Source organism: Notamacropus eugenii, chromosome 1 (assembly GCF_028372415.1).
Source record: "Notamacropus eugenii isolate mMacEug1 chromosome 1, mMacEug1.pri_v2, whole genome shotgun sequence".
Taxonomy (NCBI): Eukaryota; Metazoa; Chordata; class Mammalia; order Diprotodontia; family Macropodidae; genus Notamacropus; species Notamacropus eugenii.
The window spans coordinates 266,395,765-266,422,090 of record NC_092872.1 but is presented as its reverse complement, the minus strand read 5'-3'; positions in this window follow the sequence as shown (position 1 = coordinate 266,422,090).

Sequence of the window (26,326 nt, the reverse complement as noted above, 5' to 3'; positions counted from 1 at the left end):
CTCGAGGGCAGGGACTCTCCCAGTTTTATATTTCTATCTCCAGTCCTTTGTCGTTCATCCTTTGTTTTTGAAGAAGACCAATGACATCCTACCAGTGACATCTCGACTCATCCTCAGATTGAATTAAAGTGAGGGAGAGCGCACAAAGTCATCAGCCTCACTCGGAAGTCCAGTGGCAGGACAGAAGTCAGGATGACTAGCAATGACTCAGGATCCAGCGGATGACCTCGGCCTTTCCCAGGCCTCAGTTTGTCTGAAAGATGGAGGTGGATAAGGAGAACATTCCAAACATGGCAGGCAGACTGCCTAGGTAAAGGCCTGGGAGAAAGGAGATTAATGTTGTGCATGAGAAACAACAGCACCAACAAGGCGTGCATGGAGGGGAATTCTGGGTAACAAACCTAGAGAAGCAGGTTGGGGCCAGGCCAGGGAAGGCTGGTCGTAGAGCCAGCTTCTGATGTGCAAGAGCTGGGATTCCATCGCAGGTTCTTGGAGCCTAAATTTATTTTTATCTCTGAATCACAAACATTGTATGGAACCCTGTCCACCTCAGTTTTCTCAGTTACAAGATGAAGCTCATATAGTCGCTACCTCCCAGCGTTGTTATGAGGTTCAAAGGAGGTCATATTTGTAAACAGAGCTTTAGAGGTGCCAGCTCTAGGAGGACCAAGGGTTTCCTTTTCACCTCTCCTTCTAACCCCCTTCCTAGTACTTAGCACACATTAAGCACCCAATAAATGTTTTATTATTCATTCATTCCATTCAATGATTTTGAGTCACCTGTTAGGTACAAAGGTTACTGTGGGACCTTGGGGAGCCAAAGAGAAAAAAAGTGTCTTCCCTCAAGAAGTTCACATTCTTCTGGGAGACCTACCCTGGAGACAAGGCAAGAAAATACTAAGAGGGTTGGGGGTGGGTGTGGTCTGTTTGTTTGTTTTGTTTTTTGGCTTTTTAGGAGGGTAAGGAGGGAATTCCAGTCCTACACTTCCATTAGTGCAAGAAATTTTCAGTTAGGAACCTCCCTCTCCCAAGGCAGATTAGCAGTCAATCTGTAATTTACAGTCTTAGAGAGTCAGACAGTTAGAGGTGAAGTGACCTACCAAGGGTCATATAGCTAGGATGTCTCCCAGGTAGGACTTGTACCAGTCTTCCTGACTCTTAGGTCAAAGAACATACAAAAGCTTCTGTAATGGCCAAGGTATTGGACTTGGAGTTAATCATAACTTTGTTTAAATCCCATCTTGGACATTTACTGTGAGACCATTGGCAAGTTGCTTAACCTTTCTCTGTCTCAGTTTCCTCATCTGTAAAAAAGACCGAGGTAAACTTGGCTTCAAAGTTTTCTTGCAGCTCTAAATCTAGAATCTTGTGATAATTATTTCAAGAGAGAATGAGCCCCAACAACTGGGAGCATTAGGAAAAGCTTCAGATGAAAAGTGGTCCCTGTATGAAAGGGAGAAGTAAGTGTAAGGTGTGGGGAAAAGACTATCATTCTTCATGATGCTTTATTATGTAGCAGGAACATCCTGTGATACTCTCTCCCATTTTAATAGATGAAAATGGGTATAATTAGCTTTAAAAATCAATAAAGCAGTATTACAGATTGTTTTTTGGAGAAGTAAAGAATAGACTCACTGAAGTTAGCCTCCCTTTGTTTGGGGAGGTCATGGGGTGTGGTAGAAAAAAATGTTGTTGGTCTTGGAGGGAAGAGACTTGGATTTGGAGCCTCCCTCTGATACTCTGATAAGTGTAATAGTTGCATGATGCTAGGTATGATCTTTCCGAGCTTCAGTTTATTCACAGATAAGACCCAGATAAGCCCCTTCCCCTATTTTTTGGCCCAGTGGAAACTGGCCTTCTTCCTGATCCTAATACCTGCCATGTCCTTGCCTTTGCAGTGGCTGTACCCCAATCATAGCATGTTCTCCTATGCTGGGACTCAGAATCCCTGGCTTCCCTTAAAGACAACCCAACACCCACTATTTAGGCCTGTTCTGACCATTTAACTCCTAGTACCTTCCCCCTAAAAACATTACCTTGCATTTATTTTGAATATACTCTTTTCAGATACTTGTCTGCACATACATTGCCTTCCCCCAATAAAATGTAATCTCTTTGAGGACAGGAACTGTTTTATTTGCGCCTTTGTACTTCAAAAGCCTAAGATGGTGCTGGCACATGGTGATAACCGCTAGCTTTTAGACAGCACTTTGGGGGTTATAAACCACTTTACAAATATTATCTCATTTGAATCTCACCTACCTTGGGGAACAGGGACTATTATTATCCCAATTTTACAGTTAAGGAAACTGAGATAGAGTAACCACCCAGGGTTACACGGCTGTGGTAGAATCTGAACTCAGGTTTTCCTGACTCCTGGGCCAGCACTCTGCCCATGGCCACACCTCAGAACACTAGAATTGCCCTAGAAACACTGGAGAGAGGCAGTAGAAGTTGGCAGCCTTGGTCAATAAAGTCATTGTCTCCCTTTATATACTTGCACGTGTATTTATGTTTGTCTATAGGGGAGAGGGCCTGGATATGGGATTTCATTGGTATAAGGATAAACCTCTATTCCCTTCCATAGATGTGGGTCAGCATCTAAACCTTCCTGTGTTTCTCAGCATTCCTCCTAGTCATTGTTTCTTGTAGCACAATATTATGCCAAGATATTTAAGGATACACATTGTTTAACCATTCTGTAATGAATAGGGCAGTTTCCAGTTTTGTTTTTTATTATTATTATTAATGCATATGAGATGCTTCCTGCATAGAAACCCTGTGATATAGGTAATGAACTTATTAATAATTAATAAATAATAAGCATATTAAATGGGTAGTTAGGTGGCACACTAGATAGATTGCCAGGCCTGGAGTCAGGAAGATTCATCTTCCTGAGTTTAAATCTGGCCTCAGACTCTTACTTCTTTGACAAGTCACTTACACCTATTTGCCTCAGTTCCTTATCTACAAAATGAGCCAGAGAAGGAAATGGAGAATCACTCCAGGGTCTTTGTCAGGAAAACCCCAGGTGGGGTCATGGAGAGTCAGACACAACTGAAATGACAAAAACAATAAACAACATGAATGAACGGACAATAGAAACAACGAAAAATGCTGAGCGCCTACTATGCTGAAAGTCTAAGAGGCAAGGGTGATGAGGGAGTTCTGTCTGGGTCTGGGAGACGGATCATCATCCATGAAGAACAAGGCTAGTTTGGCTGGACCAGAGAGTGAGCCAAGAGGAGCAGTATATGTTTGTGAAGGTAGACTGGAGCCAGATTGTCACAGGCTTTTAGTGACAGAGCATTTCCTATTGAATCTGCAAGTTAACAAAACCAGTGGTATACATTTAGCCAAGGAGGGACATGACCACATCAACATGAGGACCTAGTATAGAAGGGAGAAAATCATCTAGAGTAGGGAAATGGAAGGGTATATGGCAGCTGTTGGATCTCACCAGGTAGGGCAATCCCTCTCAGGACAGTGGAGAGGAGACTTGACACTGGAGAGGGAATTGGCAAGATGTGGTGACTGACTGAATATGAAGCTAAGGTAGAAAGAGGAGTCAAGGATAGTGAGGATGTCACCTGGATAATATCCCCTGGAAGATGGAAGGATAGTGGAGCCCTTTACAGAAAGAGGGAAATTCCTAAGAAGGGTGAGTTTAGGGAGGTAAATACAATTTCTGTTTTGTAGAAGAGAAACTGGGGTGACTTTCTGAGCTAAAAAGCATTAGGGCCACAATTCAATCTAACCCAATCTAGTGTTCATTCTTCTATAATGCTCTAGTAGTGAACAGTTATAGGCCAAGCTCCATGATAACAAATATTTTTGCAACAAAAACTCCCTATAGCAAAAGATTTCAAAAGATTCAGAAGAAAGATTGGTAAGATCCCATGAACTAAAAATGCTATAGGGAAAAGTAAGTCCAAAAGGAATGGAAGAGACTCAAAAATGAAATTCTGAAGATGTATAAAGAAAGTACTCCAATGAGGAGAAAAAATAGGATTTGTCCAAAGAAACAGCAGAAGGATGTTGCTGACCAATTTAGATTTTAAGAAGAAATGGACAAAAGATGAACCAAGGGCAGGTAATAGAAGATGGACAGGTTAGTGTAGCAGGGTCAGATAAGAATAGTGTCATGGGTGCTAAAACTAGAATGTGTTGGTGCTAATGGGGGGGAACAAAAGACAACAAAAAAGAATTTTGAGGGTTTTGCCTGTATTGGGAGGAGAAAGGAGTATCACCGAAGAGATAGGACTTCTGCTTGGGGTAGAGGGACCTATTATAAGGCTGTTCTATTCAATCCTTATTTTGCTTCTATTTTCTGTAACAAGGATAATGGCCTTTGCAACAAAAATAAAAGAAAAAAAGTGGCTGAAGGGGAGTTGATACCTAAGATAAAAAGGAGCACTCACCTGTCCTTAGTGACTTCAAGTCACCTGGGTCATATGAACTACATCCTTGGGTCCTGAAAGAAATGGCAGACATGGAGTTGAGCCACCGTCAATAAAGTGTGAAAGAAAATGGAGCAGTTCTACCGGGGTGGAGAAGGACAAATGTCGCAATTTTCAAAAAAGTAAAGAAAATAGAGTGTGCAAACTATAGGTCAATGAGCTTGGCTTTGATTCTGGGAAACCTTCTGGGACAGATGATTGATCACAGAAGATGCTCAGTAAAAGTGCATGGATTAATGGTTGATAACATTATTGTGATAATATCTATGAGAACTGCTAGTATTTATATAGAATTTTAGGGTTTTAATACCTTGAAATATTGTCTCATTTGATCTTTACAGCTCTGGGAGGTAGAAATTATTATTATCCCCATTTACAGATGAGGAAACTGAGGCAGACAGAGGTTAAGTGACTTGCTCATTAGACCCTAATTAAACTTCTTAGACGGCTAATAAGTATCTGGGATGGAATTTGAATTCAGATCTTCCGGGTTGCATATCCATCATTCTATCCAGTACAACACAGAAAAGAGATCCAGAACTGGTCAGATACTAGATTAAGAGAGTTGTTGCTAGTGGTTCAATGTTGACACAGCTGAAGTTCTCCAGAAAAGTTCCCCAAAGATCTGTGATCCTATAGTATTTTAGTACTTTTATCAAATACTTGGATAAAGGTCAAAATGACAAAATCATACACAAGGCTAGTGTAACAGTGACTGTTCCCTAATCCCCCTGCCTTAAGGTCAGCTATGTTACAACTCACCAGTTCCCCAGGGTTCTCCAGTACCTCCAAGAGGGTTTGAGAATCTCTCTGTCATTGCTTCAAGCCTCCACATGCCCCCAACTTTAGGGATCTCTAGCACCCCAGATCCATTTAACCACTTAACAGTATGATTCACTTTTACAAAGGAATATTTACTTCAAAAATATAGTAAGATAAATGAATATAATTAAACACTATTATGCAATAAGAAATGATGAAAAAGCATATTTCAGAAAATCTTGAAAAGACTTATATGAATTGATGCAAAATTAAATTGGCAGAACCAGGCAACATCGTGCGAGGATCCACTATGAATCATTTAGCTCTTCTCAGTAACACAATGACCTGAGACAATACAAAGGACTCATGAAGAAAAATACTATCCACATTCAGATAAAGAACTAATGAACTCTAAATGCAGATCTAAACATAGTGTTTTTTTCACTTACTTTATTCTTTCTCATGTTTTTTCCCTTTTGATCTGTTACTTCTTTCACAACTGTGACTAATATGGAAATATGTTCTACATAATAGTACATGTATAAACTATATCAAGCTGTCTACCATTTTCAGAAGAGGGAAAGGAAGGAAGGGAAAAAATTTGGAATTTAAAATCTTATAAAAATGAATGTTAAAAATGTTCTTGACATGTAAGTGGGGGGAAAAGAAAATACTATTAAACTTTAAATAAATAAAAATATATCAAGCATTCCCCCTCAACAATCCAATCCAATAAACATTTATTAAATGCCTACTACATACCAGGCACTGTACTAAGTGTGGGGGATACAATTGATGAAAAGCAAGATAGTCTCTGCCTTCAAGGATCTGCCTTATAATCTAAGGGCAGGAGAGACAACAGGCAGAAGGAGGCAGGAAAGGAGGGTGCATCTGGTTCCTTGGAGTTGAAACAGGGCAGACAGAGCTACAGATACAAAGAAGAGAGAGTCTAGTTTCTGTCCTCTATAAAGGAAGACATTGGGAGGAGTTTGGTACTCCACCTCCAGTTCTCCAATCAGAGGGGAGAGGAGCCTGAGGTAGTGTCAGTCAAGGCTTGTGTTAGTAGCAGGGGGATGAGACTAGAAGTGATGAGCTTAGCCTAGCAGTGAAGTCTGTTCCAGTGAGTTGAAACTAAGCAGAGTAGAAGATGCAAAGTAGAATGATTGTGTCTCCACCATCTCGGGACATCATAATCCCCTACACATAACAACTCAGTGGGAAAGAGAGGGGAATTAGGCTGACAGCTTAGCTCAGTTTCTATGTAGCTATGTAGCCATCAAGTTCTAAGCCCAAATCTCTCCCTGAGTCCAGGTCCTAGGCACCTTGGCTTCTTAGAGATCCCCTACAGCCAGCCTGGAATCCTGTCTCCAAGGTCACTAGGGCTGAGTCCAGGTCCAGGAGCTCCATCACCTGCACCTAAAGCTGAGGAGAACAACAAAAAAGAACAAAATTCCAGGCTTGCTTCTTGGGGCCAAAGTGAACCCCAAAGTGGGCAAGGAAAGAGTATCCTTCCCTTCACCCAGATCAGTTGATGTTGCCAGAACTGTGGGTGAACAGGACCTTCACCACCCTGGACACTTCTGGAGAAAAAAAGAGTGATACTATCCCAGTATGGTTGTTTTCAGAATGCAGCCAAGAGAAAAGGCTGCTCCCACCCCTGGGGGAGGGAAAGGAAGACTATCTTCTCCCAGAAGCAAATCCCTGGAGTTGCCCACATGGGTGCCTCCAGGGTAGGTGATCTGGGCCTGTGCAAAGCCAAGCCTCATTGTACTAGGAGGCAAGAAAAGTTCTCAACAGGCTAGAGCATTGGAGTGGCTCTGATAAGATGAAATTCAGCAGAGATAGACACAAAATCTTAAAGTTGGGTTCAAAAATTCAATTTCACAAGTACAGATGGGAGAGGCATGGGCAGATACAAGTATGTTTGAAAAAGACCTGGGCCCCAGGTTTTCATGGACCCCAAGCTCAAGATAAGTCAGCAGTGAAATGTGGGAGTCAGAAAAGCTAATGAGATTTTGAGTTGCGTTAAGGGGAATACAGATTCCAGGAATAAGGAAGCAATAGTCCTACTGTATGTACTTTGCCTTCATCAGACCTCCGGAATAGCTATCCCTTCCACATCACAATTTTCCCTATCATGGTTTCCATATATCATGGGTCAGCATAAGAAATTAAATAGAAATTTGGGGAGAGTTTTGTAGAAGCCACAGATGACATGCAAAGGCCAATAGACAATACAGAAAAAGTTTAGAAACCCAGAAAGGCATAAAATATGTGTACTGTATTGTATGATATCAATGTATTTTATCTTTTGATATCATAAATATACCCAAATTTTAGAACCAAGTGCTATAAATACTCAATGAAAGAAAAAGAAAAAATTCTCTACTACAAAAGGGAGGGCCCAAAAAATTTTACATGAATTTTCCAGGTCAAGGAGGTGCCATACTCATAACTCTGACATGTAGAAGAGATAACCATATTGAATTCTGCTTTCAGTGCCACAGAAATTTGTCATGTTCCTCAAGAAAGGTATTTACCATGTGTTTGCTCTGGCCTGTCATTGATGGTGACTTAAACACTTTAGGATCATGAGATCTGGATAGGAAAAGATCCCTGAGAATCATCTAGTCCGTAGTTTAGATGAGGACACTGAACATCAGAGAAGTGAAATTACTTACCCAGGGTCACATGGCTAGTAAGTGACAGCACTCAGGTCATCTAATTTGAATCTAGATCCTTCAACTACAAACCCAGGTAGTTCACTTTGCATTCCTCAACCCTGCCTTTAAATATTAGCAATTGTTTTTACCAAAGAAATGTCTGCATTATTGACCTATTGTTGACTTAAAAGTTAAAGTAAAACATGCCTCAAAGCCCGGGCTTTCTTCATAAATATTTATTTTTAAAGAATGGAACTTGAGTTTAGGGAAGAGGGGGAATGGAAGCATTGCTTGGATGTATCTGGAAGTACTTTCCAATAACAAGCTCTCAAATATGAGGTTGCATATTTGTATCCAGACAGGGTGTGGTTGTCCATAGACTTAAAAACTGGGAAATATGGAATTGCCAACTTTTAGTTTATTTTTTCAGGCAACAAGGTCAGGAGAACTGAGCCAACAGCATCTGCTGGGGATGGAGTTTACAATCATCCCTCTTTTACTTTTACAGGGTGTCTGAAAGAGGGCAGGACTGAGCCACCAATTCTAACTTCCATGTGTAATGAATTTCAGGAGAAAGTGATTCATTGAGCCTGGGAGTCCAAGAGTCAGTTTTAAATTTAAAGGCACAGGGGGAAAATGTGTTTTTCAATGGCCAGTTAAGTACAGATGGTGTTATGAGAGTCTCAATTAAATGGAACCATTTAACTTATGGAAGACTGAGTATAAAAACTGAATCCTACACAAAGGTCACAGGAGAAGCAGAACAAGATTGGAAGGTTAGAAAAGGAATTGCATAGAAGGAAAAAAAACATTTTGGATGCCACTTCCAAGAAACAAGATGGTGGGGTAAACAGTAAAGCACCATAAATGACCCATATTCACCTCCAAACAACCATAAAATAATGGCCTCAAACAAATCCTATCAATAAAAAGATGGGATAAAACAATCTTTGAGCCCAAAAAACTTGGAAAATGAGCAAGAAAGGTCTGTTTCACTTGGGTAAAAGGGGAGTATAGTCCAGGACAAAAAGTGTCCCAGCAAACCAGCAGTAAAGTCCACCTCAGCAAACCAGCAGTAGAGCCTGAGCACCAGTGCAGTGGGGCAGGCAAACACCAATAGTAGAACTCCCTCAGCATATCCAGGGAGAACCGCCACATGCTTCTACATAGCCCAGGCAAACAGGCAACCTCTGATGTAGAGACTGGCTAATACTTCAGTGTGTCCCTGGGGAAAGGCATTCCACTGGCCTCAGCACATGCCAGACACCAGCACTAGGATGCTGCCAGACCTCTATGGCCTCCAGCAGCACCAGTCACCCCCCAATTCTTCAGTTCAGCACCAGACATGAGGGTCCCCCATGGGCCTAAGGACAACATCAGTGCAGCACCAGGCAAATAGCCAGGGTCTGCAGCCCATGACACAAGAGGTCTGAGACAATGCCCCTTCCACCCTGGGAGGAGAGCTCAAATTTAACAAAAAGTGAAAAGGCAAAAAAAGATGAGCTAAAAAATAACAAGAACAAAAAATAATCTGACCATAGACAGTTATTAGGTGACAGGGAAGATCAAGAAACAAACTCAGAAGAGGAAAACAATGCTAAAACAGCTGTGCGCAAAGAAAAGAAGAGAGCTGGCCAAAGAAAAGAGAAAGTGGTCTCAAGCCCAAAAAGAACTCATGGAAGAGCTCAAAAAGGAGTTTAAACATCATATAAAAGAGGTAAAAGAAAAACTGGGTAAAGAAATGAGAGTGATGCAAGAGAATTATAAAAAAAAAAAAAAGAGTCAACAGCTTGGAAAAACAAAACAACTGCTTAAAAGGTAGAATTAGCCAAGTAAAAAAGAAAGTACAAAAGCTAATTGAGGAAAACAACTCCTTAATAGTTAGAACTGGCACACAAATAAAGTCAGATCTAAATAATTGGAAAAATATCAGTTGCTCATGGGTAATAGAATAAAAATGACAATTCTACCTAAATTAATTTACTTATTCAGTGCCTTACCAACCAAACTATCAAAAAATTATTTTATAAAGCTAGAAAAAAATAATAACAAAATTCATCTGGAAGAACAAAAGTTCCAGAATAGGGAATTAATGAAAAGAAATGCAAGGGAAGGTGGCCTAGCCACACCAGATCTTAAATTGTTTTATAAAGCAGCAATCATCAAAACTACTTCACACTGGCTAAGAAATAGAATGGTAGGTCAGTGGAATAGATTAAGTACGTGAAAAATAATAGTCAGTGACTATAGTAATCTACTGTTTGGTAAATCCAAAGACTCCAGCTTCTTAGATAAAAATTCACTATTTAACAAAAACTGCTAGGAAAACTGGAAAGTAGTATGGCACAAACTAGGCCAACATCTTATACCATATACTAAGATAAAGTCAAAATGGGTACATGAATTAGATATAAAGGCTGATACTATAAGCAAACTAGGAGAGCAAGGAATAGTTAATCTGTCAGATCTATGGAGAAGGGAAGAATTTATAACCAAACAAGAGATAGAAAACATTATCAAATGCAAAATGGATGATTTTGATTATATTAAATTTAAAAAGTTTTACACAAACAAAACCAATGCAACCAAGATAAAAAGGGAAGCAGAAAGCTGGAAAACAATTCTTATAGCCAGTATCTCTAATAAAGGCCTCATTTCTAAAATATATAGAGAACTGAATGAAATTTATAGGAATACAAGTCATTCCCTAATTGATAAATGGTTAAAGGATACAAACAGGCAGTTTTCAGATGAAGAAATTAAAACTATCTATAGTCATATGAAAAATGCTTTAAATCACTATTGATTAGAGAAATGTAAATCAAAACAATTCTGAGGTACCACATCACACCTATCAGATTGGCTAACATGACAAAACAAAAAAATGAGAAATGTTGAAGAAGATATGGGAGAGTTGGAACACTAACTCATTGTTGGTGGAGCTGTGAGCTGATCCAACCATTCTGGAGAGCAATTTGGAACTCTACCCAAAGGGCTACAAAAATGTGCATACCCTTTGACCCAGCAATATTGCTTCTAGGACTGTATCCCAAAGAGATCATAGAAAAGGGAAAAGGTTCCACATATACAAAAATATTTATAGCAGCTCTCTTTGTGGTGGCCAAAAACTGGAAATCAAAGGGATGCCCATCAATTGGGGAATGGTTGAATAAATTGTGATATATGAATGTAATGGAATACTATTTTGTTATAAGAAATGATGAACAGGAAGACTTCAGAGAGGCCTGGAGAGACTTATATGAACTGATGTTGAGTGAAAGAAGCAGAACCAGGGGAACTTTGTACACAGCAACAACCAGAGTGTGTGAGGAATTTTTCTAGTAGACTTAGTACTTCATTGCAATGCAAGGACTTAAAAATTCCCCGTGGTCTCTTAAGGCTAAATGACTTCCACATTCACAGAAAGAACTATGGAATTTGATCACAGAATGAAGCAGATCATTTTCTTTTGTATTATGTTTTGTTTTGTTTTATGATTTCTCCCATTCATCTTAATTCTTCTATGCAAAATGACTAAGGTGAAAATGTATTTAATAGGAATGTATGTGTGGAACCTACATAAAATTGTATACCGTCTCAGGAAGGGAGTGGGAAGGTAGGGAAGAAGGAGGGAAGGAAGGGGGAAAAAATCTAAGATGTATGGAAGTGATTGTAGAACACTGAAAACAAATAAAATAAAATAAAAAGACTGCACTAAGGAAAAAAAGAAGATATGGGAAAATTGGAACACTAATTCATTGTTGGTGAAATTGTGAACTGATCTAACCTTTCTGGAGAGCAATTTGGAACTATGCCCAAAGAGCTAGACAACTATGTATAACCCTTTGACCCAGCAATACCACTTCTAGCTCTGTATCCCAAAGAGATCATAAAAATGGGGAAAGGAACTACATGTACAAAAATCGTGTTCATGCTTCATTGCTGAAGAAGACCATGCCATTAGAAAAATGATGACATGACTTGCTCTTGACTTTGTTTTGAGTGAGGGAAGGCCATACAGATCACCAGCCTCACTTCTCCTCCAGAGCCATCTGAATCCAGTGAGCAGATATTCATCAGGATAACTGGAGACCCAGGATGCACGGGGAAACCTTGGCCCCTTTAGGCCAAGGTCTTTTCAGGTACTCACTTAGGGTAAGGCAACACCCATTCATTGAACAGGCCGTTTAAGAAGTAGCCAAAGCATTGCCCCTTTAATGAGGTCAAGAAAAAGACATCCAGCTGGGTGAGAAACAGTAACAGTTATTACTGATAATCACTCTAAAGCTAGGAGGGTCCAGAGGAGCCCTTAGGCAGGGGCCCATTGTAGTCCCAGTTTCAGAGTATAGTAGGTTTAAGGTTTTGGGAGATGGGAGGGGAGGGGAGCCAGTAAAACCCAAGTCAACTGGGCATCTTTTGGCCATCCAAATTTAACTTCCTTTGGAGAGGAAAAGGAAGGGGAGGGGGACACAGATAGGAGAGGAGTTGAGTTACACAGCTTGCTGGGACCCCATTCAGCCAGCCGCATCTACTCACAGGATTGTGTTTGTCCTACATTGCCAAAGAAGACCATGCCATCAGAGAAATGATGACATGACTTGCACTTGACTTTGTTTTGAGTGAGGGGGGGCTGTGCAGGTCACCAGCCTCACTTCTCCTCCCTGTACAAAAATATTTATAACAGCAAAGAATTGGAAATTGAGGAGATACCCATCAATTGGGAAATGGCTGAACAAGTTGTGGTATATGAATGTAATGAAATACTATTGTGCTATAAGAAATGATGAGCAGATGGACTTCAGAAAAACCTGATAAGACTTACATGAAATGATGCTGAGTGAAGTGAGCAGAACCAGGAGAACATCATACACAGTAATAGCCACATTGTGCGATGATCAATTATGATTGAGTTAGCTCTTCTTAGCAATAAAATGATCCAGGACAATTCTGAAAGACTTATGATGGAAAATACTATCCACATCTACAGCTATAAGAGTCTGAATGTAGATTGAAGCATACTATTTGCTCTCTTTTAGAGTTGGGCAAGTGGAAACTAATGACTCTATAAGACATCAAAAAGCAATCAAACAAATTCAAAAGAACGAAAAAGAATAAAAGAAAACATAGAATACTTCCTAGGAAAAACAACTGACCTGGAAAATAAATCCAGAAAAGTCAGTGTCAGAATCATTGTACTACCTGAAAGCCATAATCAAAAGGAAGGCCTGGACAACATCTTTCAAGAAATTATAAAAAAAAAAAAAAATACTGCTCCAATGTCCTGGAATCAGAAGGCAAAATAGGCAGTGAAAGAATCCACCTCAGGAAAGAGATCAAAAACCCAAAACAAAACAAAACTCAAAACTCCAAGGAACATTATAGTCAAATTTCAGAAGTATCAGGTTAAGAGAAAAATATTGCAAATGGCCAGAAAGAAACAATTCCAGTGTTAGGGCATGACAATCAGGATTACACAGGACTTAGCAGCTGCAACATTGAAAAACTGGAGATCATGGAACATGATATTCCAGAAGACAAAGGAACTAGGACTACAACCAAGAATTACTTACCTGGTGAAACTAAACATAATACATCAAGGGAAAACATGGTCATTCAACAAAATAGAAAGATTTCAAGCCTTCATAAAGAAAAAACCAGAATTAAACCAAAAATTTTAATTCCAAGATAAGACCCAAGAGAAGCATAAACAGGTAAAAGGGGAAAAGAAAACATAAGGGATTCAATAAAATTAAACTGTTTACTTCCCTACATGGGAAGATGATACTTGTAATTCTTTAAAATTGTATCACTAATAGTATAGTTAGAAGGAATATACAAAGATGGTACAAGTATAAAGTGAATCTGAAGGAGTGAAATTAAAAATTAATTAAGGAATGAGAAAGAAGAATACACTGGTTACAGAAGGGAGAGGCAGAATGTGGTAAATTATTCACACAAAGCGGTGAGAAAAACCTATTACAGGGAAAGATGGCAGTGTGGGTGATGGGCATTGTTTGAACCTTACTCTCACCAGTATTGGCTCAAAGAGGGAACAATAAACACGATCAGTTGAATATAGAAATCTATCTTACCTGACTGGGAAGTAGATGGGGAAGAGATCAAGTAAATCAGGGTGGGGAGGGGGGAAAGGCTAACAGAAGGGAGGGAAAATTGGGGGAGGTAGTAGACAGAAACAAAACACTGGTGAGGAGGGAAAGGGTGAAAGAAGAGAGAGGAGACACAGGAGGGAAAATAGGATGGAGGGAAATACACAGTTAATAATCGTAATGTGAATGGAATGAACTATCCCATAAAATGGAAGCAGATAGCAGAGTGGATCAAAAACCAGAATCCTACAAAATGTTGTTTACAAGAAACACACTTGAAGCACAGAGACACACGAAGAGAAAAGGTGAGCGGCTGGAGCAAAACCTATTATGCTTCAGCTGAAGTTAAAAAAAAGCAAAGTAAAAAAAAATCCTGATCTCAGACAAATTAACAGCAAAAATAAACCTAATTAAAAGAGATGAGGTAGGAAACTACACCTTGCTAAAAAATAACATAGAAAATGATGCAATATGAACACTGAATATATATGCATCCAAATGGTATTACATCTAAATTCTTAAAGGAGTTAAGTGAGTTATGGGAAGAAATAGACAGCAAAACTATACTAAAGGGAAACCTCAACTGTCCCCCCTTAGAATTCGATAAATCCAACCAAAAAATAAACAAGAAAGGAACTAAGGAGGTAAATAGAATATTAGAAAAGTTATGTATGACAGACCTTAATTTCCATGCCATATGTTTTGTGATGACTTCCTTGGTTCCCATCCCTCACACACACCTGGATGTTAGCTTTGCCTTCTTCCTCAAATGCAAAGGTATTTACTTATTTGTGTGAACTTTACATTTTCCAGTAGAATGTCTATTCCTGAAAGTACCTGAGTGAAATTCTAGCATGGTGAGGTAGAATGGAAAAAGTTAGAGACCCTTTGCTGGGCCCCAAAGAGCAGAGCTAGGAGTGATGGATTAAATTGAAATAAGGAAGATATAGGCTTGATGCCAGGAAGAACCACTTAACCACAAGAACAGTCCCAAAGTGGAATGGATGGCCTTAGGAGATAATGGGTCCTCTCTCACTGGAAGTCTTCCAGCAAAATCAAAGTGACCCACCAGTTAAGTGGGGTATTGGAGAAGGGGTAGGGGAAGGTTAGGGATTCCATTTTTGCCATCACATCCCCAAGGGCTAGCACAAGTAGGCACATCACATACACTGGTGGGATCGAATGCTGTTCCCCCTTCCCAGAATATTCAGCCTCCTTTCCTGCCTTTCATCTTGATTATAAATGGAATTTAGAGCTGAGACCTTGGAAACCATCTAATCCAATTACTTCATTTGTCAAATGAGGAAATTAAAGTTGGCAAACCACTGAGGAGAATTCAAATCCAGGTCTTTAGAATTTACATCCGATGTGATTACCCCTAAAGCATGCTGTTTCTGCTTCCTATATTAAAGGAGGGGGAGCAGATTTGAGGACCTGCTCTTTCTTATGTGGGAAATTGCTGGTGAGGGAGCTACCTCTACCAATGCAGATCAAACTATGCCACAGCTTTTAGGTGGTTTGTAACCCCACCTTGGCTACTTATCATTGAATGGCTATTTACTTCTAGGCAGAAAGGTGATAACTATGACCTGAGGAGTGGTCACTTCTCCAGCCTTCCAGTTTAATGAGCGCTGGAGAGTACCTTCTCCAAACAACAGGCTCCCCCTACTGGGTGTGGAATCTGTAGTCTGGTATATAAGTCTGACCTTCTCTTCCTTCTCTCCATGGAGTGAGTAGAAGTAACTGGAAACTGCCAGGGGACTCAGACCTGCTAAACACTATGCTGTATGTCACTGCATGTGAGCAGCTGCTTCCTTCTATGGGATTATTAGTATTATTATGAAGAATAATGATGTCATTATCATAACATTTTAATTACATTGTAATAATTATATTCTTATAATATATAACAATGATAGCTAAGCATTCAAAGGAACTTTAGGCTTACAAAGCACTTTACATATATTATCTCATTTGAGCCTCACAACTATGCTGGGAGCTAAGTGCTATTATTACTTCAGTTTTAGAGATGAGAAAACTGAGGCTGAAAGAGGTTAGGTGATTTGGCTGGGGTCAGTCATGCCACTAAGTAAGTGCTTTAGGCAAGATCTGAACTCAAATATTCCTGACTTTAGGCCCTGCCCTCCTATAGAGTAGGGTCTGAGGGCTCCAACAGACCATGCTGCCTAAGCCCGAGCTCCTACAGTTCAGTGACTGTGGTCCTCAAAGAGATGACCCAAATCTGGTAAGAGACAGGGAATGGTGTGTGAGGAGAAGAGAGAACCAACGGGCCCCAAACAGGCAGTGCCCAAGAATCCTGCCAGTCCAGCGAGCCATGCAGGGCAAATTGTTTTCTCTCACCAATGTTCCCCTGCTCTGCAGCTGGGGCCCTGTCCCTTTTCTTGGATCTGTGGGTATGTGTGGGTCAGGAATTCCCTGGCCCCAGCAGAATTGGGAGGGACATGGGTAGAAGCAGGTAACTTTATAGAAAGGTGCTTTACTTTCTTCCTTCTGTTTTTTTTTTGTAATGTTCAATAAACTATGCTGACAATATACAATCAATATCTGATTCATGTGAATGCAGAGGGTTGTGATAGAAGGGGGTGTCTGAGTACAGGGCAGAAGCCCCAGAGCTGCAGTTTTCGTTTTTAAAAAAAAAATCTATTTTGAGCGATATTCCATGTCATCTCCTTGCTCTGGGGTTCTTAACTTGTTTTGTCTTATGAACTCCTTTGTTTGGTGAAGCTTATGAACTCATCAGAATCATGTTTCTAAACGCATAAAAGCAAATTCATTGGATTACAAAGGAAACCAATTATGCAGAAATGCAATCATCAAAATATCTTTTTAAACAACTTCCCAGATGCCAAGTTAAGAATGGCTGTTCCAGCTCCATTCCAAACCTGGCCAAAATACATTCTGGCCAATGGCTCAGCATAGCTCAGCCCAGAAAGCCACATGTTAGGACAATAAGAGAACAAGCCTCAGTTTGTAGGCTGAGCACAGCCTTGTGATCAGAATGAGTACTTCACACTTTGGGGAGGCTATCTCATGCTTGCATCAGGGAGGAACACAGCTGGCTCTTGGGCAGGTGGTTCAAGGAAAATGTCACCTGATAGAAGACTCAGATATTATAGTCCATGGCTGGATAATTAAGAGTGGCATGATGGCAACATGTAGGATTAAGGAATGCCAGTCTGGACTGCTGCCCTTACTACAGTGCTGCAAGCATCACATGCAAGGCTTCTAGGCAACACAAAAAGAGGCACCTGCAGATTTAAAGAGAAATGAGTTGGAGTCCTGCCTTAGACACTAGCCATGTGACTCTGAGTGAGTCAGTCAACCTCTGTAGCCTCAGCTTCCGCCTCGGTAAAATGGGGATAATAATAGTACCTGTCTCCTAGGATTGTTGTAAGGATCAAATAAGATAATATGTATAAAGCATTTTTCAAAGTTTAAAGAGCTTTACAATCAGCTGCTGCTCTTTTAAAGTCTTAGGGAGTTGCCCAAGGCACTGAGAGACAGTGATTTGCCCAACTTCACAGACTGTATCACAGGTGGGACTGAAACCCAGGTCCTCCTGATTGGAAGATTGGCTGTCTATGCACTTTGCCCCTGTGGCTATCTTTGCTGCTTTAACTACGGATGATTTTTTAAGCAGATTTTTTTTACATTAAAATTTTAGTTCTTTACACACTCTTTTGCCTACCCTCCCTCTTCCCCAACTCTCTTGAGTCAAAGAAAAATAAATAAAACTAAGATAGCAACTGTGAAGATGGTGCATCCAAACTTACCTGACCTGTGCCTTTAATAATGGTTTTTGTTGTTTAACAATGGTGTGCGGATCTATTCCTTTCTGCTCCTTCATCACAACTCTCAGGCCCCTAAGCTCAGGTCTTTCTTCCCTGTCTCCACTCTGGTGCCCTTCCTTTTCATTTCAAGGACTAGTGATCTAACCAGCCACACCGTGTTAAAACAAGAAACTCACTTGCAACACTCTGATCCTCTGCTTTATAACCCCTCCTGGATCACTGGATGAAACTCCGAGCTATGCCATGCAGACAGTAGAGAGTTCTGACAAAAAGTCATCCCCTGGAGAAGGAAATGGCAAATCATTCCAGTATCTTTACCAAGAAAACTCCATGGACAAAAGTAAAACTTTAGAAATGGTGACATGAAAGATGAGCCCCTCAGGTCAGAAGGTGCCCAACATGTTCCTGGGGAAGAGGAAGGACAACTACAAGTGACTCCAGTACTACAGAAGCTTGAAGGAAGCTCAGCTGTGGAGGTGTCTGGTGATGAAAAGAAAGTCCAATGCTGTAACATACAACATATGAAATGCCCCGCTAGATAAATCAAAAGCCAGAATTAAGATTGCAGGGAGAAATACGAACCATTTCAAATACAGAGATAATACTGTTCTCTATGGCAGAAAGTGAAGAAAAAAGTTAAGAAACTTCTTGATGAGAGTGAAAGAGGAGAGTGTAAAAGCTGGCTTGAAGCTTAACATTAAAAAAAACAAACCCTGAGATCTTGTAAGATGGTCCTGGCAAATAGAAGAAAGAATGGCAAAAAATGCTCCCTACCCACTTGCAGGTACTCTGACGTGTCTGTTTCTACACAACCCCAACATTTACCATTTTCCTTTTCTATCTTTGAATATCTGATGGGTGTGAGGTAGAATTTGAGAACTGCTTTAATTGGCATTTCTCTAATGCCAAAATGAACAATTTTGAAGACTTGTATGAATTGATGAAGAATGAAAGGAACAAAACCAGAAGGAAAATGTATCCAATAAGAACAACATCATGAAGAGAAATTACTTTGAAAGTAGTAATGACCATTGACCATTCAGAGTAACAATTGATCCATTCCAGAATAACAATGATGAAATACACAATCCATGTTCTGACGGAGAAGTGATGCATTTAGGAGGCACAATAAGACTTTCTGATGAGATCTTTGTATTGTTACTTTTTTGTTAATTGTTTTACTTTGTTATAAGAGAGCTCTTAGGAAGTGGGAGTAATATGTAAATGTTTATGATGTAAAAACAAAATTTGTCAATAAAATGTTTAAAATGTCAGTCCCTGTTCTCTGGACCTCATTGTCTAATTGAGGAGACAACATACAAAAAAACTATGTACACAGTATATATGAGATTAATTGGAAATAATCTCACAGGGAAGGCACTAGCATTGAGGGGAAATCAGGAAAGGCTTCTTGCACAAAGTGGGATTTTAGCTGAGACCTGATGGAAACCAGGAGGTGGAGATAAGGAAAGAGAGCATTTCAGGTATAGGGTATAGCTACTTCCTCCAGCAGGGAATGAATGAATGGTTGGAACAATTTGTTTCAACCATCATAAAGGCAGCTGAAGCAGGCACTATGCTTAGAGTTTGGTCAGACATCAAAGACACCAAGGTCATTCACTGCATCCCCAGTCATTGTCAGTGGTCCTGACTTTTGTCTTGCCATTGGACTTGGATAATTCTGGAAGAGAGAGTGAGGCTATTGACTTTCTGCAACTCTGCCTCACTTTAATCCAATTTATATACAAATCAAGATATTACCCCATGTTGTCACTGATCCTCTTCAGAAATGAAAGATGAACAACCAGAGCTACTGAAAATGCCCAGAGTTGGGAAATGGAGTGTTGAGTTTAAGGAACAAGGAGACCGGTGTCACTGGAAGAAGAGTTTATGGAGTGGAATGAGGAAGAGGAAGACTGGAAAAATGAGGAGTCAAGTTATGGAAGATTTTAAAAGCTGGAGGATTTTATATTTGATCCTAGACATTATAGGGAGCCACTAGAGTTTACTGACTAGTTTATTTAATTCACACAACAAAATATGTTCAACCATCTTCCAATCAATGGGCACCCCTTCCACTTCTAGTTTTTGGCTGCCATAAGAAGTGCTTTCAAGACTGTATTTTTAAAAATATGCTTATATATTCTTCAAGAAGAAGAATCATTGCTTTCTTCATGACAACTTCCTTGAACCCACCAGTAAGAAGGAACTTCCATTTTTAGCTACCACATGACATCTGATTTTCTTTTGATCCAAGCATGAGTTCGTTGGTCTAGTAGAATCACTCTCACTTTCTTGTTCAACTCACTCTCTACACTCTAATTTTGGAACAAGGCAGTTGGATGTAAGACCATCGGCCCTGGGGCTTCAAGTGAGGGGGAGAAGATAGCATTCACTTCATAGAGCACTCCCTCAATACACACACTCAGTGTACAAGTCATTTTTCCCCGTTCTCTTTAATAGGCCAACAGGAAGAAAGAAGGGAAACAACCCAGTAGGAAAAAACAGGAGGTTGGCAACATCTACAGCAAGTTCCATTCCTCCAGACTAGTAAGGAAACTCCTTTTTCCAATGTGAATCCATTCAGGGGCAAAACTTGAAGTCAGGTCTTCTCAACTCTAAAGCCTAATTATCTTCTATGTCATGCTGACTCTCACCAAAAATATACATTTGTGCTATAGTTAATGATGGATCTACCCCCTCCCCATCTGGACCATAAACTTCTTGACAAGGAACAAGGGTTGTGTCTTCTATATCTTTATGTTCCTCACCAAGTCGAGTCGTAAGTGCACAATGATACAGACCAGCATATTGAGTAGACCCACTGTGAGTAGTGGGTTTCTAAGAGGATACAAATGAGTTTCCCAGGATGAGAGGTCATAGAAGAGTGTCAAGCAGCACAGTTGGAGGGGCTGCCCCCCCCCGGTGACGTCATTTCTCACCAGATTGTTACAACAGCCTCACTGCTCTTCCTGCCTTAGGTCTCTCCAGCCCATCCTACACACTCCTATAAAAGTAATTTTCTTTAAGCTCACTGCTCTGGCCAGCCAGATTCTGGAGATTTCTTTTTTTTTTGCTTCTAGGATAAAAAATAAGTTATTTTAGCTTTTAAAGTCATTTACCACATGGTGCCATATTCTGACATGCAGATAAGCTGGGCTTCTCTCAGTTCCTCATCTTCCATCTCTGTGTCTTCGCACTGCATATCCTCCACACCTGGAGTGTTCTCCCTTCTTACCTCTGTGTTGTAGAGCCTTTTTCTCCTTTTGAGATGCAGTTCAGGCCTCATCTTCTGCATGAAGCCTTTCCTGATTCTCAAATGTTGTACCTTCCCAAACTACCATGTGTGCATGCATGTGTATGTGTACATAGCATTTGGGAGGATTCAAACCTAGGTCTTTCTGGCTCCAACTCCGTTGTTCCATAGAGCCTTGTGTAGAGTAAACACCTAACCAATGATTATCGGACAGAATAGAATCCTCTTTCCAAAGTTGGAAGGGTATCTCTGGTGTTACTGTTTAGTCATTTTTCAATCATGTCCAACACATCATGACCCCATTTTGGGTTTTCTTGGCAGAGATGCTATAGTGGTTTGCCTCATCTTCAGATGAGGAAACTGAGGCAAACAGGATTGAGTGACTTGCCCAGGGTGACACATCTAGTGAGTCATCTAAAGGCAAATTTGAACTCAGGTCTTCCTGACTCCAGACCTAACACTATATCCACTGAGCCATCTCATTGCCCCTGGGCAGCTGTGACCCAGGGCAAGATAGTTAAACACTCCCTCAGTTTCCTTATCTGTAAAATGAGGGGAGGGGCTGGAGTTGATGATTCCCTAAGGTCCTTTCCAACATTAACACCTCAAAAATTAAAGAAGGTTTCATCCGAGATGAGCCTTGAAGGAAGGTAAGGATTCCAAAAAGCTGAGTTTCAGAGAGGGAATATTATAAGCATGGGGGATGGTTTATGCAAATATACAGAGGCGGGAAATTGAATGCCAAATTCAGCAAACAGCAAACAGTCTGTCGAGCTTGGTTAGAACAATAAGGACATTAAAAAGAATAATTTGAAACAAGTGGAGCCTGACTGTGGAGGGTCTTAAGTAGCAATAGCTAACATCTGCATAGCATTTTGATGTTTACAAAGCACTTTCTGCACAACCCTGAGCCCTAGCTAGCACAAGCGTTTAACATTCCCATTTCACAGGTAAGGAAACTGAGATTCAGAAACACATAGGTTGTAATAGCTCAGGTCATGCAGGGAAATTTCAAACCCAAATCCTTTGGAATTCACACTTCGCCCATTACATTTGCCATCTCTCAAAATGCCAGGCTGGGTGGGATGTTTGGATTCAAGCTTGGCAGCAATAGGGAGCCACCAACGATTTCTGACACCGTTAGGAAAATGATTCTGGGAACAGTGTTCAGCGTCAATTAAAGACAGGAGAGACTGGAATCGGGGCAATTAAAAACAAACAAACAAACAATTGAGAAGCTGTTATAATAATCCAGACGATAGGGTTCAAATTAGAGTAGGAACATTGCTGTGTGGAGAGAAGAGAATGAATAAGAGAAATGTTATCCAAAGGATTCAGGAACTGATTGGCTATGTTTGGGGGAGGGGGAAAATCAAGGTTAGTTCTCCACCATTAAAAGCCTGGTTATCTGGAAAAGGAGAGGAAAGTGTTGGAGAAAACAAAGACCACACCCTCCTCAAAGTAACTGAAGGCAAGCAAAAGAGAGGATATTCTTAAGTTCTAAACTTAGGTTTCTACACTTGTCTATTCCGACTGTCTTAGGCAGAGGAGCAAGATCATGGCACATGTTTTCTTTCAAGTCACTCAGGGCAAATTTGGAATGGATTTTTCCAACTTCAACCTCTCAATGCTGGCTGTCTTTTTAACAGGAGTTGAAAGTTAGGGGCTCTGGAATTTGCCATAGGTCAGTTATAAGATCCTGGGTGTGAATTTTCTGAGTGTGAAATCTCACTAGAAGTCAGATGAGATTTCACTAAGGCTAAGCGTCTCTGAATTACCGGTAAATTCCAAACCCAACCCAATGTCAATATTAACTACATTCATTGGCCAAGTCTGCCACCATCTCAGAAAGCCAACAATTCACTGGTTAGTGGTTTCGCCCAACTTTCAGCTCCTTGGTTAATGTTAACATCATGCAATTAATACTCATAACAGATCTTTTCCCACATTGTTTCAGGTTTTAACTGGTGGGTCTGATTAATGTTTGGTGTTAGTCTCAGACTTTGGCTAGAGTTGCTGGAATTTTTTCAACCCAGGCTGGATCACCATCTGTCAGGGAAAATGTAGAGGGTTCTTGCCCTGAGTGGGAGGCTGGACCAGATGACTTATAAGGTTCCTTCCAGCTCTTAGGCTATATGACTCTATTATACATACAGCTGCCTACTCTTGCCATTGAAATAATCCAATAGATGCCATAGGTCAACATCAACATACTAGGTCAGATAGGGATATATAAAATTCGCTCTTTACTCTCTAACCATCTCCAACTGCTGTGCTGCCTTCTCCAAAAGCCATGCCCTTGGTGTTTTAACCCTTTCATATTTGGAACTTACACCCAGTCTTGACTGGTAACTGTCTTTCCACATCTACCACTTTAGGAAAGTCCCTGCCATGACTCCCTTTACTTCCTGCTCTCTAACCATTTCCTCTTCAATAGCCTTAACACCATCTTGCCCTCCTTCCCCGCCCCATCTGCTCTCAAATGGATGTCTGGAACTGGAATCAAAATCTTCTTTGTCACTGGTCCTGGATAGAGTGTCAAGCTACTCCATCATAGCTCTACTAAATATCCCTGTAACTTTCAACAACAAAGGACCCCTACCTGACCACCACTCTGCTGTATCTCTCCTTATGTATATATAAGTTCTTGGAGGTTAGGGACTGTCTTTGCTTTTTAGGGTTTTTTTTAAGATTTATGTCCTTAGTTCTTAACAAGTGTTTGCCATATAATCTGAACCTAATGAATTCTTTTTTATAAATCAGTCAATCAGGCAAACATAAGCAGCATCTCTTCAATTTGGTCTTGAAAGAAGAAGCACTGGTCTAGGAATCAGGAGACCTGGATTTGGGTTTCAGCTCTACCACCAATGAGCTATGTGACCTTAGATCACAGATTTAGGGCTAAAAGGGACCTTGGAGGCTCTGTAGTCCAACTATCTCACTTTCCACATAAGGAATCTGAGATCCATATTGAAGTGACTTACCCAAGGTCACATAGGTAGTAAATGGCAGAGCCATAGTTCAAAACCAACTACTCTGACTACAAATCCATTACTTATTCCACTCTACCACATTCATGAATCTCTCCAGGTTACAGTTTCCTTGCCTGAGAAATGAGAGAGATTGGATGAGATGATCTGTAAGACTTTGCTTCCTTCCAGCTCTATTACACTACAGAGAGGGAGCACATGGCAGAGGAAAGAGAACCAGATTTGAAAATCAGTGGTGCTGGGCTCAAATCCTATCTTTACCTGTGTGACATTAGGCAAGTCACTTCACTTCTCTGAGGCTTAATGCCCTCATCTGTAAAATGAAGGGTATGAGTGATAAGATTCCTCTGGGCTCTAATTTATCATCCTAAGATTCTATTTGGCAATGGAGACAAACAACTAATTATGCTCCTGTTTAATATTTTAGGAATTGTCTATTGACTATACAATCAGCTGGAAACAGGGAGTATTAACATGCCCATTGTGCCTGTAGCATAGTACTAAGTATCGATAGTGAGATAGGAAGGCCTACAGAAGCTAACGGCCTTAAGATGGTGACCTAGTTACATTCCCTACTTATATTTTATGAACTCTTTAATACATTGTATCATTGTGTTCACTTACTGTTAAACTGTAATAAAAGGAAGCTAGAGGGCATAATGGGTAGAGCACTAGACTTGGAGTCAGGAAGTTCTAGGTTCAGAGCCTCAACAGCTACTACTACTACCACTACTACTACTACTACTACTAGCAGTTATATAGCAGCTTAATCTTTGTAAAGTGCTTTACAAATATTATCTCATTTTATATTTACAATAACCTTGGGAGGTAGGTACTATTATTATCTTCATTTTACAGATAAGGAAACCAAGGCAGAAAGAGATTACAATATTCATTTTGGGTATTCCTCCAGGAGGTAACTGGTAGATTTTTTTCTATTTCTATTTTGTCCTCTTGTTCTAAGAGATCTGGGTAGTTATCTTTTAAGATTTCTTGAAAATGATATCTGCACTCTTTTTTGGTCATGGTTTTCAAGTAATCCAAAGACTCTTAAATTCTCTCTTTGATCTGTTTTCCAGACAAATTGTTTTCTTCTATTTTCTTCAGGTGTTTTAAAATTTTGTTTTAATATTTCCTGTTGTCTCATGGAGTCATTAACTTCTATTTGGTTCATTGTAATTTTTAGGGAGTTTCATGCTTGGGTAAAGTTTTATATCTCTTGTGTGAAACTGGTCATTTCCAATTCTTTTTTATTTATCTCTCATTTCTTTTTCCAATTTTTACCTCTACCATCCTCATTTAATTTATAAAAACTTTTCCAGTTTTAAAAAAATATTCTAGCTCCATTTCTTTAGAAATTCTCATTGAACATATGCCCAAGTGTGTGTGTGTGTGTGTGTGTGTGTGTGTGTGTGTGTGTGTGTGTGTGTGTGTGTATGGTTTTAGGCTTGCTTTGCTTGTAGATCTTTTTTAATCATTCTCTTTTTCTTGGTTTGTGTTTTAAACATTCTTGCTATAATAGTTTTTTTCTGGTGGGACTATTTTTTGTTTGCTCCTTCTTTCAGTCTAGTTGCTGACTTTGGATTTTATGTCACTGCTGGGCTCTGTGCATTCCTAGAGGGAATGTCTGGAATATTCCACATGCTGCATTTCTGGGGTATTGAGTGTTGAACTATTTCAGGAACTCAAAGGCAGCTCAGGCTACCTAGGGTACTAATCACTGAATCAATTCCTTGAAGGAGATACTAAATATAACTAGTAATTGATACTGCAGATAAAACACCAGAATGCAGGCTTGAGCCAATGACATTAGACAGATACCCTAACACCTCTGGAGCACCCCTGGAATCCAGTGTGGAAGATCTAGTCCTGCTCTGACAACCAGAGCAAGTTTCACATCCCAAATAGTCTGATCCAGGGCAAAGCCTAATTTTTGCCCTCCTGCTCTGAGCTCTACAAGTTCTTGAGCTGGGTTTGAACCTGAGCCATATACCTGTCTGCTTTACTCAGTTGAAGTTCCAGTAAACTGCTGCTAGGCTATCAATGTCTGCTCTTCTCAGTCATCTGGAAAGCTTTCCTGGTTCAAAGTGAGAGAGCCACAAGTTCTTCTTTGGCCTGGGATTCCTGCTTTGATTATTCCACTGCAACTTCGGAGTAGGTTGAAGGCTAGAACTGATGTTTTTCTCTGCTCCTGGTAACAGAGCTATATAGAGCTTCTGCTTGCTTCTGGATGTGCTCCATACTTGTGCACAGACTGGGACCCTTCATTATCTCTC